The 18854-nt window shown below is 41.6% G+C and overlaps 1 protein-coding gene across 15 annotated transcripts in view; it reads right to left on the bottom strand.

Moving 5' to 3' along the window:
- FAM110B (family with sequence similarity 110 member B) overlaps nucleotides 1–18854 on the bottom strand; it is a 180837-nt gene that overhangs the window by 96273 nt on the left and 65710 nt on the right. For 11 of the 15 annotated variants that reach the window (XM_049103728.1, XM_049103722.1, XM_049103723.1 and 8 more), the window contains one exon: nucleotides 4758–4844. The gene's annotated coding sequence lies outside the window, so the exon portion shown is untranslated. Of the gene's footprint in view, nucleotides 1–4757; nucleotides 4845–9995; nucleotides 10277–18854 lie in introns of those variants that run through there. The other 4 variants (XM_049103720.1, XM_049103727.1, XM_049103721.1 and 1 more) reach the window with 2 other exon arrangements.

Below are 18854 nucleotides of genomic sequence, written 5' to 3'. Positions count from 1 at the left end.
CAGTTCCTCAGTGGGGCTTCCTTCCAGAGGAAGCTCCTTCTGTTGACTGTCGTGGTAAAAACTGTATCTCTTTGTCTGAGGATGCTGCTGAGTTGAGCTCTGCTTTAAATGTACCTTTTAGAGAAGTCAGAACCATGAGAATCGAGTAAGAGCAAGAGAGATATTTCAAGACAATGACAGACCAGTGCTATGCGAAGCTAAAGAATAGGTATGTCCAAACACTACCCAAAGCCATGTGCATAGACCAACTTCATCCAAGGTGCCTTAATCTCTATAGAGGGCAGCTACAACACAATGCTGCAACCCATATGCAGACTGGGTGGCTTATAGATAGCAAACATTTCTTTCTCACAGTTTTGGAGGCTGGAAGTCTAAGATCAAAGTGCCAGCATGATTGGTTCTGGTAAAGGCCCTCTTCTGGGTTTCAGGCTTCTTATGGTGTCCTTCCATGGCAGAAAGGGCAAGGGATCCCTCTGGAGCCTCTCTTACCAGGGTACTATCCAATCACGAAGGCTCTACCCTCATGACTGAAGTATCTCCCAAAGACCCCATGAACTATCACACTGGGCATTAGGATTCCAACGTATGAATCGGGTAGGGGACACATTCAGACCACAGCACCAGGCTATGGAAGAGAGAGACCAGTGTGTGGAAACAACACTCCAATGCTCACTAGTCACCTGGTCCTGATGAGCCTCCATCTCTCTGAACTTCTCTGAGCAGTAGGGCTGCATGAACACTTTTTCAATCCACACCCAATGATGGAGTAGAAACTCAACAGGTTGGAGAATAAAAAGTAAGGTCATGATAGTCTAGCTTTTCACCCACCACAACCGCAATCACTCCATGTGTGTCTTTCTCTCTCTCATGGGTGTGCTCTTATGGTCGTTTCTCTCATTAACTGTCTTTTTGGTCTCATCCTTTCTCTAATTAATTGAAGACTTCCTGTGGTTTCTAGGGAGTTGATCTAATATTCCACCAGACATCCATGTTTTCTTTTGACTTTCCCATCTACTTTCCCACTGTCCAATTATCCTCTATCATCTTTTTCCCACTCCATTTATGAACCCATCACTACAAACAAATCAATTGATATGACAAGTCTGGTAAAACTCTGACAGAAGAACCTAGAGTAGACTTGGGTTTTATACCCAGTGTATCTTTTCACATGGTTGCCCTTAGGTTATCAGGTTTAAGAATCTTTAATTCTTGTATCCTCATCCACACAATGAAAATTCTAATACCTTCTCTGCAGGGCAAGTGTGTAGCCTTCAGATCAGGGACATGATGCCTTGAGCAGGCCTTCCAAAGACTAGGAGCTTAACTCTTCCGCTGATCTTTGTAGAAAAACAGTGACTACACTGACAACAAACTGATTTGTACCATAGCAGCCATTAATCACTAACATCAACAAAAAACTGTGCACACACAGTAACTTATAGAATTTCTTCCATTTGATTAAAAAGCAGCATTTTTACATATACCAGATAACCCAATTGGCAATTAAACAATTTAAATTGCAATCAGTAGTGGCCTCTTGAACACCATACTAACTATGTGCTCAATCCTCAAAAACAGAATGATACTGTCTACCTGAGTACAGGAGTATTTTGCATCAGAGAGGAGAATATCCCTATGTCTATCCTTACAGAAGCCTGGATCATTTTTGTGAAGAAGGAGAAAAAAACAAGTAAAATCTTGGCTATTTTTTCCAGAGAAGGCCCCTCACCTTCTTCTTCTTTTTTAAAAAGCAGTGCGAGCAAGGTCAAAACCTGGCTCCGTTGGGTTGCACGGTGGCTCTCGTTACTGTGGCTGGCTTCTCTGGCTCCTGGGGAGAACTTGCTCAAGGTCAGCTGAGCCAGCTTCAGAGGAGCCACACCTGGCTGTACCTACGGAACCTGAGCTCTGAGTCATGTGCTTGGCAGAGAGCTGCTCTGGGAAAAGGCAAAAGTCAGAGATGCTGGCATGAAAGGTAGATGAGTCATGAGCAAGGAACAAATCTTTCGTTATAGAGGACCAGCTTTGGGAAACACTGACATGGAAAAAAAAAAAAAGAGCTGTTTGGGGAAAACTAATTTGTATTTTTGGTCAAGATCATTTAACCCACAAAAACGTCCTGCAAAGGTTGTTTCTACTCCCAGCAACTTCTTCATTACCTAGCACTGACACTATAAGAGAATAAAAAAATCAATCCCAGGGAAGTTTTGAAGAAGGAAACTTTCTAGGAGAAACTGACCTTATCAGTGACTTAAGTCTGACTCAAATAACAAGAAACTAAAAGACAAAGTGAACATTGCAACTTATTCTCTGAAATTGCAATCACATGGATAATGCACAGAAATTGGTGTTCGTGTATTCCTTTACAGATGACTCACATATCCATCGTCATATAGGAGGTCTCATATTCTAGGCTGAAAAAACTTAAAAAGTTTAACCAAAAGAGCATTACAAGGTCATTTTATACCTTTCTTTTCTAGTTTCCTTAAGTAAGGAACCCTGTTTTAAAAAGACATATTTTGTATTCTGACAGCAAAGTAATCTTAAATGCACGTATGGAGAAGTAGTGAAAAACAGTAATGACAAGATTAGTACATATGTCTTCATAAGGCTACGCATCTGTAATGTAAGAGCTCAGAAAAGAATGAAGTTATAATGAACTTTAAATGTAAAAGTCGCCGAAAAACAGCTAAAAATATTTGGATGGTAAGACAAAAATGATGCTTTTCACAGCAATCTTTAGAGCACTTTTTAAAATAAATGTTTCCATTTTATTTATGGGAAAACTGATATAAAAACACCTATAATCAACTTGTACACAATGACCTGACTTTATTTGAGAATTCGATACAGGGCCACGAATTAGTGACACTGCACTATGGAGTCATGTGGTTGAATCCTTTCTAATCTCCCCAATTCGAGATCTAGCTAAATAAGAATAATGACAAATACTGACAAACTCAAGACGGTTATACCTGAGAAGGTAACTGACTGTCTTCACCAGAATTTGTCTGGAAGGGAGAAAGGAGGGTCCTTCACTTCTCATGCTATATGCTATGCTATAACTATGTTATGTCCCTAGCCTTCCTCAAATCTCTACTAGTTTGCTGGTATCTTTAGTTGGCAGGGGGAAACTGAGGCTCAGACAAGTGAAGTCCGTTTGCAGCGTTGGTAAGCAGTGGAGCTGAGGTCACACTCATGTCCACTCAACTTCTCAGGTCTTTCTCGGCCACTAGGGCTGCAAATTTACCTGCCATTAGGAGCCAGCTCGGTGAGCATCAGTAAGCATTCACATCACATGGCTGTGTATGAGAGAGCAGTCATTCTGGGCAACCAACAGGCCCATTTGCTGGGGACTTCTCCTGCTTTTAGCATATGTCCCAGAAAACTACTCACTTGTGGGCAAATGGGGATGGGTAGGCTCCTAGAATGAGGCGAAGTGGAGAACGCCAGCGCTACTGAAGCATTCCCCATTAAATCCACCTGTGCCCAGGTGCAGTTCTGCGATCTCAGACCTAGGGATGGGAGACGTGGAGTTCCCTCCAGCCAACAGGAGCCCAGGGCTGTCATCGCAGAACTTCTTATATTGGGGATCAGAAGATAAGGTCATATGGTGATGAGTGATGGATATCAGGGTGTATTATTGAGGGGCACTGTTGGTTTTTCTGTAATGCCTCTCTGTCCATGGATTGCAGGATTCTACGTGGCATAGGCTGGTTCTTACCCGCCGGCCTAAATTAGGTTCTGAGGTTTCTGGAGAGTGGTAACATCTACCCAACAAAGGTCATGCATAATCCAATAATAATAAACTATACAGTGCCTTACATGCTCTAGAGGCAATGGCCCATTACATATGGATGCCGGAAAGGAGGCTCGAGGAAGGCTATCAATAAACTCGAAGCATATGGTCACTTGGGAATATGGCGCTGAGGTTAAGACTGTGTTCTCATCAGAGCTGCTCTTTATCACTTCTTATGTCACTGCAGACATCAGTCTACTGGAGAGCTGTCTCCAACTTTCTAACCATTCCCAATGTCCTCATTTGGTGATACTGAACTCTTCTCTGGCAACGGGGGGAACCATCTGGACTTTGACCACTATTCATTCACTTCCTTGGCTCCTTCATGGGAAGATGGGTCTGGTTCTAGATATGTCCTGGCTCTCCATCAGCTCTGGGGTGTTGTGGACATGTGGCAAAGAACCCTTCCACAGTACTTTCCATGAAGCACACACTGCCCTCTCGGTATGGCCTCCTTTGGGAGGCCATCCTGCAAAGCTCTCCCCAAAACTTCCAGGGAGCTCCTTGCTGGCAGTACACTATTTGGCTTGTCAGAAAACACCATTTCATTCTCCAATCACAGACAGTGTACTTCTCATTAAAGTGCAAAGATGTTCATTTTTATACTGTCTTCAAATCCATACACTTCCAAATACCCGATTAATGATTATTGGTAAATATAACATGGCCTTTGAAAAAAACCCAAAACTACTGAGCAAATACATAGAAGACATATCATGGAAACCTTGCAAAAACAAAAGTAAATCCTGGATACTGTTATTTCAGTCCTAGCAGAGACCTTGAAGACAGGGACTCCTTTTTCTTTTCTTCTTTATTTTTTCTTTTTCTTTTTTGCCAGAGAGCAAAATATCTGAAACCTCAGCCTCTCAGCCTCTTTGTCTTAATGTAATAATGTCACACATTTTCAGAGAGAATCAATACCTTCTGCTTAGAATGGGCCAAAATAAAGCAATGTACTTACTTGAAAGAGGAATGAGTGTTTTATAGATAGCAGGCAGGTGTCACAGGCAGTCCTTTCTAGCTTAAGCTACTCTCTGCAGGATGTACTCTGAAAATACAGAAAAAAATTGCTATTGCTTTTTTATTTGACACAAACAGGCAGGCTGCTAAATACACACAGCAAACAGAAAACGGTAATTCTTTTAAAATCTGGTGAATAAATTAGAAAAAAAAGATAAACATGTAAGTACACAGAAATGTGTTCATTCGTACATACTTCATTTAGAAGCTAAGGGTTTTGCTCACTTCAACTTTTTTTTTTTTTAAGGAGACATTTAACCATACATAGCAATTATACATATAAACAGCAGGTGTTGAGAAGTCACATAAAGGTTTACAGGATGTCATCTCACTCCTGAATGTCTGCCAAGCATATCCTAAGTCTGAGTCTACCCAAGGTGTGATAGGGTGTTAGCATTTCAAAGGGCCTCAGGGTTCATCTGGTGCACCACCCCCATTTCAGGACAGGAAACAGGCCCACTCAGCGGAAGGTGCTTGGCACAGACCACTCAGCTGGCTGGGACAGAGCTCCTGAGAGCCACAGGAGCACCGTTCCCCTGCAATCATGCTCCCATGCCAGTATTCATTCATTCATTCATTCATTCATTCTCAAGTACTGACTCAGTACTTTCTATGGACCAAGTTCTGTCCTAGGCTCTGTGGGTTAAGAGAAAAAGCTCTCAGTTTCTGTTCCAGAGAGGGGAGACTAAATCCAATAAGTACTATCTCAGAATGGTCCTGTTGCAATGGTGGCTGGAGACATGGGGAGGCAGTGAGGGAGCAAGCCACCAGTCTACTGGGGGAGCACATTCCAGGCAGAAGGGGCAGCGAGGACCCCGAGACACAGAAAGCACAGGAGGGCTGGTGGCACAGCTGCAGGGGATGCACGGGGACACGGAAGTGGCCAAGCCCATGGCATTGGAAGAGCCAATTGATGGGACACTGATGATGCACAGAACTCTGGGGAATATCTACTTAAAAGGTGGGCAGGAAAGGAGGAGATTGGGAAGAAACAGGAGAAAAAGGCAGGAGAAAAACTGGAGGGAGCTGTCTCCCCAGAGGCCAGCAGGTGGGCGAGCTGCAGGCTCTGGCTGTCAGAACTGAAAGTGAATACTTGCGACACAGGGAGGAGGGGTGGGTGAAGCCAGAGAGAAGTAAAGGCTGCTATATGCCCAGTTGTGAGAAAGGAATGTGCAAGCCTGACTAGGGCAAAACACCGCAGAGTTTGGAGGGTTCCCTGGCTGCAGGCTCTGCATACTGGAAATGCAGTTTCCACCTGGACGTTTCACTGCTGGCGAGATCTAATGCAAACACATGATCCTTAAAGCTGATCCTCCCACCAAATTTGGCGAGATTTAAGATAGGTCTAAATTCAATTAAACGTATAAGGAAAGCAGAAGGCCTTAATCATAAGTAAGGTTAAATGCTGGCCTTAGAATCCAAGCCCTGGTTTTACAAGCTGGTCTTTAATGAGCATGTACAAAATAAATGACTTAAATAAAGGAGTCAACAGGCATTCAATAGCAAATGATAATTCCTGGCAATGCAAACAGTTCCAAAAGTAATCACTAAATTACTTAGGAGTCCAACAATGATGAGAGTATTTGTGATTCCTTTAAGATAAAACTACTGGATACATTTAAATTACTGGAGACAATGGGACACCTGGGTGACTCAGTGGTTGAGCATGTGCCTTCAGCTCAGGTCCTGATCCCAGGGTCCTGGGATCGAGTCTTGTATCAGGTTCCCTGTGGAGTGCCTGCTTCTCCCTCTGCCTATGTCTCTGCCTTTCTCTGTCTCTCATGAATAAATAAATAAAATCTTTGAATAATTATTGGAGATATTAAAAAATCTTTTTAAAGTCCCATGCTATGTAAATCTATTAAAACAAAACTACTTCCATGCAACAATCCACTGTGTATTCTGAAAAGGCTTAGCAGGAGGAAAAAAATGATAGTACTATTTACTACATTTATTACAGATAACAAGTTACACCACATAGTGAAACTGAAGGTCAATATAAGATACGGAACAGATTTGTGGCCCACACCAACTCGTAGCAGACATTAGCAGTAGTGGATGCGGTGTAAGATGAGTGGCAATTAGAGAGTTCTGGGTTGGAGACTGGGTGCTACTATCTCTCTTCTGAAGCTCTCCCTCCCTACCTTTTCTTAAGAACTGGTTACCCCTCCTCGGTATCACTAAATGCCTCTGTTCTCCTTGTGCCCCGTATTATTATTATTTCACTCTCTTTTCTCTTCAAAAGGGCCACTTCTTACAGAGAAGGCTGTGCCATCTATCTTTCTCTCACTCAGGCTTAGCACAGAACCTAGCACATGGTAGATGCACATAACTACAGGATAAAATAACGAAAAAAAAAAAAAAGAAAGAAATACACTTAGATAAAAGACCCAATGTCTCTTCAAATATTTTTCCAACCCAGGCAATATTTTGGAGGGTCATTCCTGAGATAGTAATCAATTGCTAATGACAGATGCCCCTCAGGTCCTTTGGTATCATAGATGCCCAAGTATCCAGCCAGAAAGCCACCTACACGTATTATACTGCAACCTTTACATCCAAGAGCATGTAGTGCACAATGCTCCTTCTTTTCTACAATTATTTTCAGGCTATGTTCAGCCCAGTTGCTTTGTGGTGCATCATATTCTACATGGAATGACTTTTTTTTTTTAAACTGATGACCATCTTTCCTGCTGTGATTATGAGCCCCCAAGAGAAAAAATTAGAAAGTATCACTTAATGTTTTAATTTAAAAAATTATACATTTTATATTTTAGTTCACGCTAACGGACCTAATTTTGATTGGTTAGGAATGCCATTCCCTCATCGGTAAAGAGCTACAGAATTACAAGGGGGGAGAGAACAAAATTTTAAAGTGTCTCAGAAATTTATTTTTACTGTCTTATCTCTGAAACACATAAAGATTTCCCTGAATGTCGTTAAGAGAGAGAGAGAGAGAGAGAGAGCGCTGTAATTCATCCGAGGATAAAAGTACAGATTCTGTTTCTTTGCAAAAAGATAAATAACATTCTATTTAGCACTATCTGAAAAATGCCCATTTAGTATATGTTGAAAGGCCCTTTGGGCTATCATAGCACATTACACAACATCCACACAGATTTATATTTACATCACATTTTTAAGGAGTTCCTTCTAGACGCAGCAAGTCTTTTAGGATCCAGCCCTTGAAAGTCAACGTCACTTAGAAGTATTTCCCGCAGCTTCCTATGACACACAGCCTAATGGAGCTGTGCTCACAAAAGGTGGTTTACAATGTTTACAGAGGAGGAGAGCAACAATTTACTCTTAAGGCAGCCCTACTTCTTGGAAATTCTGTAAGACCAAGGCAATTTAGGAAGTATTTCAGGAGATTAAGAGGAGGAGAGGAAGAGACAGTCATGGGAATGCATCAATTCCTTCCTCCCCCAATGAGCAGCCAAGCCTGAGTGTCAGGTGCAGGTTATTTTCCAAGCCTGGAGGCAGGAAGCATTGTCAGGGGCAGAATGGACGGCAGAAGAGGGAGAGCGGGGTTGGGGGGCATGGAGAGCGAGATGGGGGGGCATGGAGAGCAAGATCACCGGAACGAATGGTGCCTCCTCTGCCTGGGCCACGCAACCTTCTGAAGTCTGAAGCAGCTGCGGCTGGTGTCAGCGGGAGGCCAAACAGGAAGGAAGTGCTCTCAGGAGAGGGACCCTTCTCACATTCAACCCATCACACGTGCTACCTTAAAACCAAACTGCTGCAGACTGCCCAGAGTCATAGAGACCCTGCATCACAGTGAGCAACTAGCAAACTTTGTTATTACAGATGAGGCTCTATCATGATAAATGGCAGCCTTTCACAGTATTCTTTATTTTTCTTAAAACTGTGACTTGAGAAACATATTACATTGGATGACTTATTACACCCTAGGATAGGCCAGGGAGGGGGACTCTGAGTTGGGGTGGGGGAGCGAAGCACAGTTCATATTCTGAAGTTTTCCTCTGCCAAAGAATATACGGAACCCCTTCAGCCAGCTTATAGCTCCAAATCAAAGCAGTGATTTTAACAAAAACAGTTAAATGGCAAGGTTTGGCTTCTCAGGAGCAGGGAAATAATTCCTGACAGCCTCAGAGAGCAGCAGGGCTCTCCACTGATAGCAGACGCATGGTGGCAGCCAGCCAGCCGTGTGACTGGTGAGTCAATACACAAGTTTCTGTGGTCTCCACAGTCTGACACGGTAAGGATATTAATTTTTAAGTTTGAGGACAAAATGACACCAAGGGGTTCTCCTGGTATAAAACCACCCTATGGCAAAGGTACACTGAGAAACAGAAAGTCACAATGCGCTTGTCTGGGTTTCTTTCAGCTCAGCCTTGGCCATTTAGATGTCCCCCCCCCCACCCCCACCCCAGAACATACCATCTTTATTACAGAATTTAAGATTACTTATGGTTTGATCTGGAAAATAATCCAGGCCATCGTTAATGGAATCAGACCTCAGTCAAAGCGGGAAGAACCCCACCTTTTCCGCGATTTCATTTCAACTCCGAAAGCACCGTCTCTGTAAAACAAAGCCCCGAGTGACAAATTCTCTCTCTTTGTAACGGCTGAATACACACCTAGGCATATTCTGGGCAGAATGGGATATGCTAATATTCTCCATGTTAAAAAGGCTTAATGAAAACTACAAAAGGTGAAACAAAGGAAATCGTCCAAAATGAAGGCTGCACACATCTGCGAAGAAACAATAGCACATTACTTCTGCTAAGACCCTGCGCCGACACCAGGAGAATCGCTGCCCTGTCCTAATTAAAGTGTGTCTCACCGAACTCTCCTTGATTGCTCATTATTCATGAGTCCGGACTCCATGCAAACAAAGTCAACCGGCTGCTGAAACGCACCTCCAAAGACACATAAATTGATGCAACATCGGACTTTCCAAAACAGAGGAGAACCAATAAGCATCATTCCCCACTACATGCACTCTTGAATCCAGGTAAAAACAATATTCCTTCATGACCAGGGTAGCTGTTTAGCAGCCGAGCCTTCTCCAGGAGAATATATTATAGTCCGGGGACGCTGGAGTACGCGTGATATTAACAAAAGCGAGATGAAATTAAACAGATGACATGATGAACACGCTTCAATTCATGCATGGCCCTGTTTTTCCTGCGAGAGAAAGCCTCAAAGTAGTTACCATGAACTGAAACTTCTTCACTGTCCCCGGCAGCCGGCAGCCAGTGCCCCCGATGCGCTACAACAAAGGCAGACACCTTCTCCCGGGTGCCCTGCTCCTTCCTTCCCGTTACCAGCTAAGCACCTCCACCGTTGCAAGAACACCGAAGAGTATCTCTGTATCTATGTCTCCAATGCAGCATAAAGAGTGCTGTGGAAACCTATCAAACTGGCGAGCAGCAGTGCTAGCAACCAATGAGGAGAGGCTCATGCAGAATCCAGCACATGCTCTCTGAGGCGCAGGCTGTCACCAGCGCTTAGCAGGCTGCTAATCTAATTATAGCTAGTTTGCTAGCACAGAGCTCTTGGAGCGAAGCACAGGAGCAAATTAAATTTTAATAAATTAAACCCCACAGACAAAAATCACCTTGATTTCCTGTCATTTTGGAGATTAATGCATCACCTTATGAACTATAACTGATTTTTAAAAGTGCATTCTTGTTTTTTCTCCAGTGTAGAGAAACAAGGAGTGGTTCAATCAATGTACAGTACTACCAGCTTACTTAAACTTAACAGATGCCAGCACTGAGAAATAATAAAATCGATACTAGCCAGATATTAAAATCTGAGTGCTGTAAGATTATGAGCCTCACTTTATTTACCCTGGTTAGCAATTTGCCACTCATTTGTCCTAAAGTGCTAATTAATCAATCAATATCACTGGAAATACTGCGCACATTTCCATCCATAGTGGAAAAGGGCTAACGAAGGGGTCAAAAGTCATAATCTTGACTATGGTGATAATTCCAAGCTACAAGAGATGGAAAAAGGGTATCAGAGGTTATTATAAAAGCAAAAATTAAATAAATTTGCCCAACTCACAATGTAATGGTAAAATTAGTTCTAGAAGCCAATTCCTGTGAGAGGTGTTTTGATGCACAGGCAAAAGGCACGCATCTAACTGTCAGACTGGCTGGGTTTAAGTTCTGGATCTGCTATTTCCTACCTTTGTGACTCAGCAAGTGACTGGATTTCTCTGTGTCTCCGAGGCAATAATGGGAGACACCTTGCAGGATTATTGTCAATGATCTATTAGCACTTAGCACGGGGCCTGGCACACAGTGAGTTCCAATCAAGCAATTATTAATAGCAGCAATCTTCTTGCTACATCGTATTGTCTACCTTCTTTTCCAGCATCATACTACTTTAAAAAATTATCTAAATACTTCTCCACCATTGGGTTTTGTCAGAAAAATCATTCAGAATTAACAGTGACAAGCTAATGGCAGACTTGAATAATCACAGAGAATCATTATTGGTATTCACTCTAGTAATAAAAATAATTATACCCCCTTTTTGTCTACGTAATTCTTACAGTTTCAATTGACTCTACATAAACCAATTTTAAAAGGTATTTTCAGGAAATTATAGGCATATAATAGTATTTCATTAATGATTTGCAATATCGATTATGATATACATTTTAAAAATGTTTTCTATTGAATAAATTGGGGAAAGTTGATACTGAGAAGTTTGATAAACTGTAAAATGACAGATTTAAGAGAAGTCAGCTAGTCAAAGACAATTTTTCATACCTATAGACTGTTTATATATTTGTTCTCCCTTAGAGTCATTTCTCTCTTCTTGGTATGTTTTACAAAATTAACAATCCCGGGGTGATATTAATCAGATCTGTTAATATCTTAAGCTTTCCTTCAGTAATTCCCAGAAATTGGTATGTTTTGCCAGTCAAGTTCTAATCCAATGATACTATGCAAACCTCTCATTTCTGTAGTTTTGTTTTGCTCTGATTTTCATTTGAAAACCTTCATAGAAAGCGGACGTTCTCAAAAGGCATTATGATTTGCTCCGAGGAACCAAATATCCCCAGAGATTAATCAGTAGCCATGGAAAAGGAATCATGCCTAAGGATCATTTTTCATCCTCTAGTCTTTGTGTCCCACAACCTGTTTGGGAAATAAGCTACAGAAAGGGAAGGCATGGCCCATAAACTTCAACAGAGAGCACAGAAACTCAGGATGCATAAGCTCAAGAGTGGAGAAGTATGGAGAAATGTACACAGAGACAAAAACTCTGGGAAAATATGATGGAGACAAGCCCGCTAAAAAGAATGATTGCTGGGTGCGCTACCCGGAAGCATCGACCATTGAATTATCAAAGTGCAATCAGTATCATCAGGAGCTAAATCTCCAAGAGGAATTGGCTTCAGTGATTTGGCCTAAGGCACAGCTCCCCAGAGGCTGCCAGGATACAGACTAGTAACACTTCCAGGCATTTATCTAGGAAACATCGAACAGCTCTGCCTTCCCCTTCATTTAACAGGCTGCTAGCTCAAAAAAGGCACTTTAAAAGCCGTTTGATTAATTTCTCTCATGCCTGTTTTGTATAAGAATTAAACAGACCCTTTCAAAGAAACAGAAGCCACAGTCCTTTCTTTGGTCTTATCTTTCAACATGTTTGGAACTAATATTTGTTTGAAACTGAGTAACAGTTAATTGGTAATCTGCCACTCTGCGAGGTGAGCCTACAGATTCTTTTGACCTCAGGAAGGAGCACTTTTTGTCTTTGACCTTTTGTCAACTCATCCTTGATTCTGAAAAAACATTCATTCCCTCAATGAACACTTTGTGGCACCTACTGTGTGCAAAGACATTGCTGGACGTTGAGAATAGTGCAGGGAGAGAGCCAGAGTGTTCTGATTCCTAATGGAGCTTCCAAGCTAATGAGGTAGATCAACATTAAGTGATTCATTAACAAATAAGTAATTACGATGGGGTAGAATGTAGAATGCTGTGAAGTGGGGGTGGACTGCCTGGTCCGTGGCTGAAGGTTTCTGGCTGGAGCGTGGGTGAGGGCCAAGAGTGTGTGAAGGTCCTGGAGAGGCTGTTGGGGCCCGAGGACAAAGCAAGGACACGCAGACACAGCTGCAAACAGCATACACCAAAGGGGAAGGGATTTTGGTCCAACCCCTCTGAAAATCTGAATGCTGATTCCTCTTCAGTTCTTTCCAAAATTAACAGGTTCCCACAATCTTCCAAGTCAAAACCTTCACATACCCTTCCTTGTACAAAGAACAAAAATGTATGCATTTCACATTTGCTACACTGGCAAGGAAGACAGTCACTCACCAGAGACACTGTTTACCTCTGGGAATGGATTTCCTCAAGTTCTGCTTTGATTCTCTAAGCTTCGAGAACAAGGAGAGAAGGAGAAAGCCTATGTGTCAAGAATTTCCATGTAGAGTTTTGTCAAAGTTTTCTTTCCTTGGTACAGAAACCAGGGTTCACATACTAAAAATTATTCCCTTTAAGCCTATGGCTTCTAGATAACTTTAGACTGATCAGAAGTGTCTCAGTTTTGGTTGGTTGTCAAACTCCCAACTTGCTGAAAAGGGATCCAGGAGGGCTGTTTCTGCTCTGAAGAACAGGATCAGTGTGTAGGGTGGGCTGCTCAAAAGCTGGACCTCCAGGACCTATGATTCTTCTATTTGGGGAGCCCCAGCCCAGCTCTATTCCCCACCACACTGCCAGGGGAAAGAGCAAGGACCAGCAGTCGAGCCACAGTCCAGGACGTGCCACGGATCCCAACTCTTGTAGAGTATGGGTTAGCAAGTGTCAGAACAGCCAGCCTGAGATGGTGTGGCCCTGACCAGTAGTATTTCCATTATGGGATTTCAAGCCACCAACTGACATGAAGTGAAGTCACTGTACATGGAATTGGGCAGAGATGCTAACAATCAGCTCCCCTCAGATCATGCAAGGAGTGGCTTTAGAATACCACCTACTCCCAACTCCAAGGAAAAGAAAAGCATGCCCAGGTTGTGAGAGTCTCTTCTGGCCACAAGGGGTAGGCCAACTGGTGGAACAGCATAGGAGTAGGTAGGAGGTATAGTGCTCCTTCTTTCTCTGTTCATAACACCTAAACACTGGCTCTTCATCCATTCCTTCCCTCCTTTCTCTTCCCCCCTCCTTCTTTCTCCTTCTTTCTTTTCTCCTCTTCTCCTCTCCTCTCCTCTCTTTTCTTTTCCCTTTCCCTTTCCCCTTCCCCTTTCCTTCCTTCCTTCCTTCCTTCCTTCCTTCCTTCCTTCCTTCCTTCCTTCCTCAGAATGCAGTATACACGGTGCTCAATGCAGGTGTAAGGGTGACAGGATGGGAAAGACGAAATGGGGTTGCTGGAAGTTACCCCAGCTGCTTCCAAGGCCACTTTTAGCTCTCAGGCCCCTCTTCATTCAGACACTTACCATGCTGCCCTGTTTACCATGAAGTGACCGCCCCCCCGCATTAATAGGACCTCAAAAGTTCCTTTACACATCAGTGCAGGACACCGTTCTTGGGAGTCAGTTCTTGGGGCTGCCTGGGAAGCTGTCTGCTGAAAAAGATAATTATGTGTGGATGATCATCTTGCCAGGCCTCATAGAGCAGACTGCAGGAGTCTTCTCAGGAGGCAGGGGCTCGGTTTACAATTCAGTTGTGTCTTGTAGTGTCTTCTCAAAGCCTTGCCTATGCCATCGCTTTTTTCTTTTTCTTTTAATGATTCATATTTTATAGTATCGAGGAGGAGAGACGGAAGGATAGAAACAATGAGACAGCTGAGGAGTTATGAATTTGAGGGGTGGCTGGCTCGGGAGAGACTGTCACGGAGGCTTGCTCTGAATGGCCAGCAGCTGCTAGCACAGTGAAGATCCAGCGCAGCCTGAACACCTTGGTTGAGGGACTTCACAGGACCCACAGGTATGTTTCTGGACAGCACAAGTCAGGGGTCCTTGACCACAGTGTTTGGACAGGTCATTTCCCAGGGGTCCCCTTTCCCCATTTCCTCAGGCCACTTTCCTGCTGTAGCCCCCTATGATAAACCTATGAAACCCTAGAGGCTCTCAGCCTGTCTTACAGTTTGCCACCCTATTCAATCCATGGACCACTGAAGTTAGGACTTTGGATTTTAAAATGGCTTAATCATATGTCAATATTGCACTGGGATTAGCCCCATTATGCCATTTAACCAGGAATGTACCTGGCTTCTTAGGCCTAGAAGGCAAGAAATCACTTGATAAAAGAAGCAAACAAAGAATTTCTTAGGTATGGGACTGTCAAAAAAGTCTATAGAGACAAAATTCGTATCTATGTCCCATACCCTCTGTATCCTTCTCTAACACCTAGCACCCTGACCAAAAAGTACCAAGTGCCTACAAACTTAGCAGACTGCATCAGTCCGCTCAGCCCCCACACTCCTCAAGTCTTAAAACTAACCAGCTAGTCCCTCATCCTCCTATAGGAAAACACAAAGCTGGACTCCTGTTCCCACTTAGTTAACTTTGCAGAAGAAGTACACAAGACTCCTGCCCTGGAGGTGAGCTCTCCAACTTGTTAAAAGAATGGTAACCTCAACATTCAGCATAAGGTGGATCAAATTAAGGACACACAGAGGGACTTCTGTGCAGGTCGACAGGGTTAAGGAGAGAGCTAGGATAGTGCAAAAGGGACTCCCCTGCCCCCCCAAACCCAAGAAACTAAATGATTAGGGTAACATAAGGAAGTTTTGAAATTTTGATGCAAAAAGCACAGTTACATGAACATAGCTTAAGAAAAACTTCATTAAGAGTGTTTTATATCTCAGGATTCTAACTCACAAACAATATTCTTAGGAAAGCATCATTTTGATTCACCTGTTTTCTAGAGCAGCCCAGTTTTACCCAAATGACTGTTTCTTAATTATAAAGTCAAATAGTCAATTAGAGGGAATTTTAAAAGTCTCTCATTGCACACAACTTTAAGCACTGCATAATAAAAGAACTTCTATATTCTCCAGAAATCAAAACTCCTTTTTTTTTTCATTTATTTTTTTTCCTTTCTTTCATTTATACTTACATACATCTACAAGTCAAACATGGGTTTATTCAGCTGATGAGATAAAATGTACAAGGACATTTCTATACATGGCTAAGTACATATTGGTATCAGAACCCACATGTCCAAATGGCATTGGACAACAGAGAGCCCTGCATGAATGGGCATTCAGGAATTAAAAATTAACATCACTAAGAAACTCTTGGGGCACATGGGTGGCTCAGTGGTTGAGCATCTGCCTTTGGCTCAGGTCTTGATCCCAGGGTCCTGGGATCGAGTACCATATCGGGCTCCAAACAGGGAGCCTGCTTCTCCCTCTGCCTATGTCTCTGCCTCTCTCTTTCATGAATAAATAAATAAAATCTTTAAAAAAAGGAACTTTCTTTAACAACAACAAAGTGGTGGATTAAGACATCAGCGATTTAAACCTTAACAGGAATGATTTTAAGTAACCAATAACACTAATCCTCGGCATTCTGACTTGCAGCTTTTAAGACATGGAAGTTAAGAACAAAGAAGAGAGGGTTATTTCAGAATCTAAAACACTATGGCAACATTGCTTCAATAGTTCAAGAAATGTATACTAAGCCCCTATTATGTGATCATGGATTGAGAATATATCCTCTCCTTCGATAGAATTTACAGGTGAGAGAAGCAGTAGGCACCTGGGAGTTTTGCTTCCTGGGGGGTGGGGAGGGTGGGGTGTGGAATTCAGGAAGGAGAGCCACAAACTAAGACTTGCTCAGGGACTCCAGACTCATTTTGTTTCTATTTTGTTCCTTTTCTCATGAAAACTATGTTTGTTCTTATACTCAAAAAATTAGTTACCCCATGGGTGTAATAATTAAATATTACTAATCTTATATATCATACATTATATATAATGATAAATAATATAAATAAAGCACACATAACATACACGTTATATAAATGATCTTTTTATAATATACTAAACTATGAATTAATTTCTAATAATTATCCTGAGCTTATTACCTTCCCTTCTGTTTTCAAAGCATACCATGTTTTATGGACCTTGACAGGCATCTTCTAAGATGTGAAAGTGTTTACCTTATCAATAATCTCCGTTCTACTGGAAAGGCTCCAGATTGGATTCTTTCTCTACTGACCATGGATAATTCCTATAACTTTAAATTCCAATAAATGGATTAACATCCTAAATTGTAGCTTTGTCTTCTAAGTGGAATGCATAAACATTTCAGATTTCAGTTAAATGACATTTCCTATAATTATAAATAGTTCTGTATAGCATCAGCACCGGTGCTTGAGCGTATCTCTACAATTATTGTCCAAAATCAAGGCGTATCCTCTTGCATGAGTAATGCATGCTGCTATTTTAAGCAAAAGCTTCATGGAAGAACTTCAACTATGCATGGTATGAATGCTCATAATTATGTTTTAATGTACTAACTTTGAAAGATTACTTTCATCCAAACAAATATGAAACTACAAAATATAATTTGTTATGAAATTCATCTGGAGTCTTTCTGAAACTTTCGAAATCAGTAGAAGCCAAAGGATAGGAGTCCTGAGAAGGGTCATTTCAAAATTTTGGACATTATAACCTCCTGAATGATGCTCTTTGGGAGAAATTATGTTGCTAGAACATCATCATGTACTTCTCACCTCCTATCCCATTATGTTTTATCCCAATCTAGCTACCTTCCAGCTGGTAACCTTGGGTAAATTACTTTTTTCCATGCTTGAATTTTCTCATCAGTAACATGAGGATGATGAAATTATGTGGATTAAATGAGTTAATATATACAGAAAGCATTTAGAGAGTACCTAGCATTTTGTAAACATTATCTAAGTTCTCCACACTTGGGTGACTGCAAAATTAAACATCCAGGCTAGATGGCATTAATAGTATTAGAAAAACAGACCCTCTCCTAGAAAAAGAAGTGTATAACATTAATATATAATCATCATGCCCTGAGCACAACCCACATGGGAAATGTTACACTGTTAAGAGGTTGTTAATAACATCTAGAAATTCTGGGACTTAAATAAACATGGCTTTTTTTGGGGGGGAAGTGCAATTTGGGAAAGCATATTGAAAACTTTACAAATGTATACACCTTTACCCATAGCCATCCACTATGGGAAAATCATTCTAAGGATTATGAGCAAAAATAAATTAGAAATAATTGAGGATATATACAAAAAATACCAAAAATTATGGTATTTGTCATATCACAGTATCCCTTATAGAGCAAAAAAAAAAAAAAAAAGAAAGAGAGAAAATCATATTCAACAACAGCCAATGGGTTACATAAATTATGGTGTATAAATAAGATGAATGGAACATTATACAGTTATTCAAAAGTGATATTTTAGAAGGCTATTTATTAAATGAGACTATCAGCTAAATATTAAGTGAGAGTCCTAAATCAACATATATTATGATTCCATTTTTGTTAAAATTACCTCTCTGTGTACGTACATATATATGTCTGAATACATACAGAGAAAAAGTCTAGGAGCAAATACCACAATGTGAATCGTTTTTATCTCTGCATGGTTGGCTTGTCTGAATTTTTAAACTTTTCTATTGTGCTATTACTAACATGGAACATAAATTATTTATTTAAACTTTGTGTTTTTCCCCACTCCCACCCAAGGAAAAGAAAAACCTGAGGTGGCAAGTTTTTAATGACTATAGCCGCTCCAATGTCTCAGGCTTGGAGATTCTTGCTGCCCCATGTCCTGGTCAAAAGATCTAGCCTACAGCCAATCTTCATGGTGCAACTTAGCTTTGCTCACCAGCAGGTAAGTAACTGGCTAGTAAGTAGTAGCCCCAGCAAAAAAGGATTTTGATGAGCTAACTGCTCCCAGCCATAAGTCAAACCATTAGAGTGGGAATCAAAAGTTCAGACTGGACTGTCAGTCACTTTGCTGATTAGACATCAGAGCAAGCCTCTGCTGGCCCCGGTGTAAGCCCTCATTGCCAAGTGCAGCTTAACTATTCCTTGCCTTAGTTATTTGGATAATTCTCT

Source organism: Canis lupus, chromosome 29, assembly GCF_003254725.2.
Source record: "Canis lupus dingo isolate Sandy chromosome 29, ASM325472v2, whole genome shotgun sequence".
NCBI lineage: Eukaryota > Metazoa > Chordata > Mammalia > Carnivora > Canidae > Canis > Canis lupus.
Note: the sequence above shows the minus strand (reverse complement) of the source record. Positions and strands in the feature narration are given on the sequence as shown.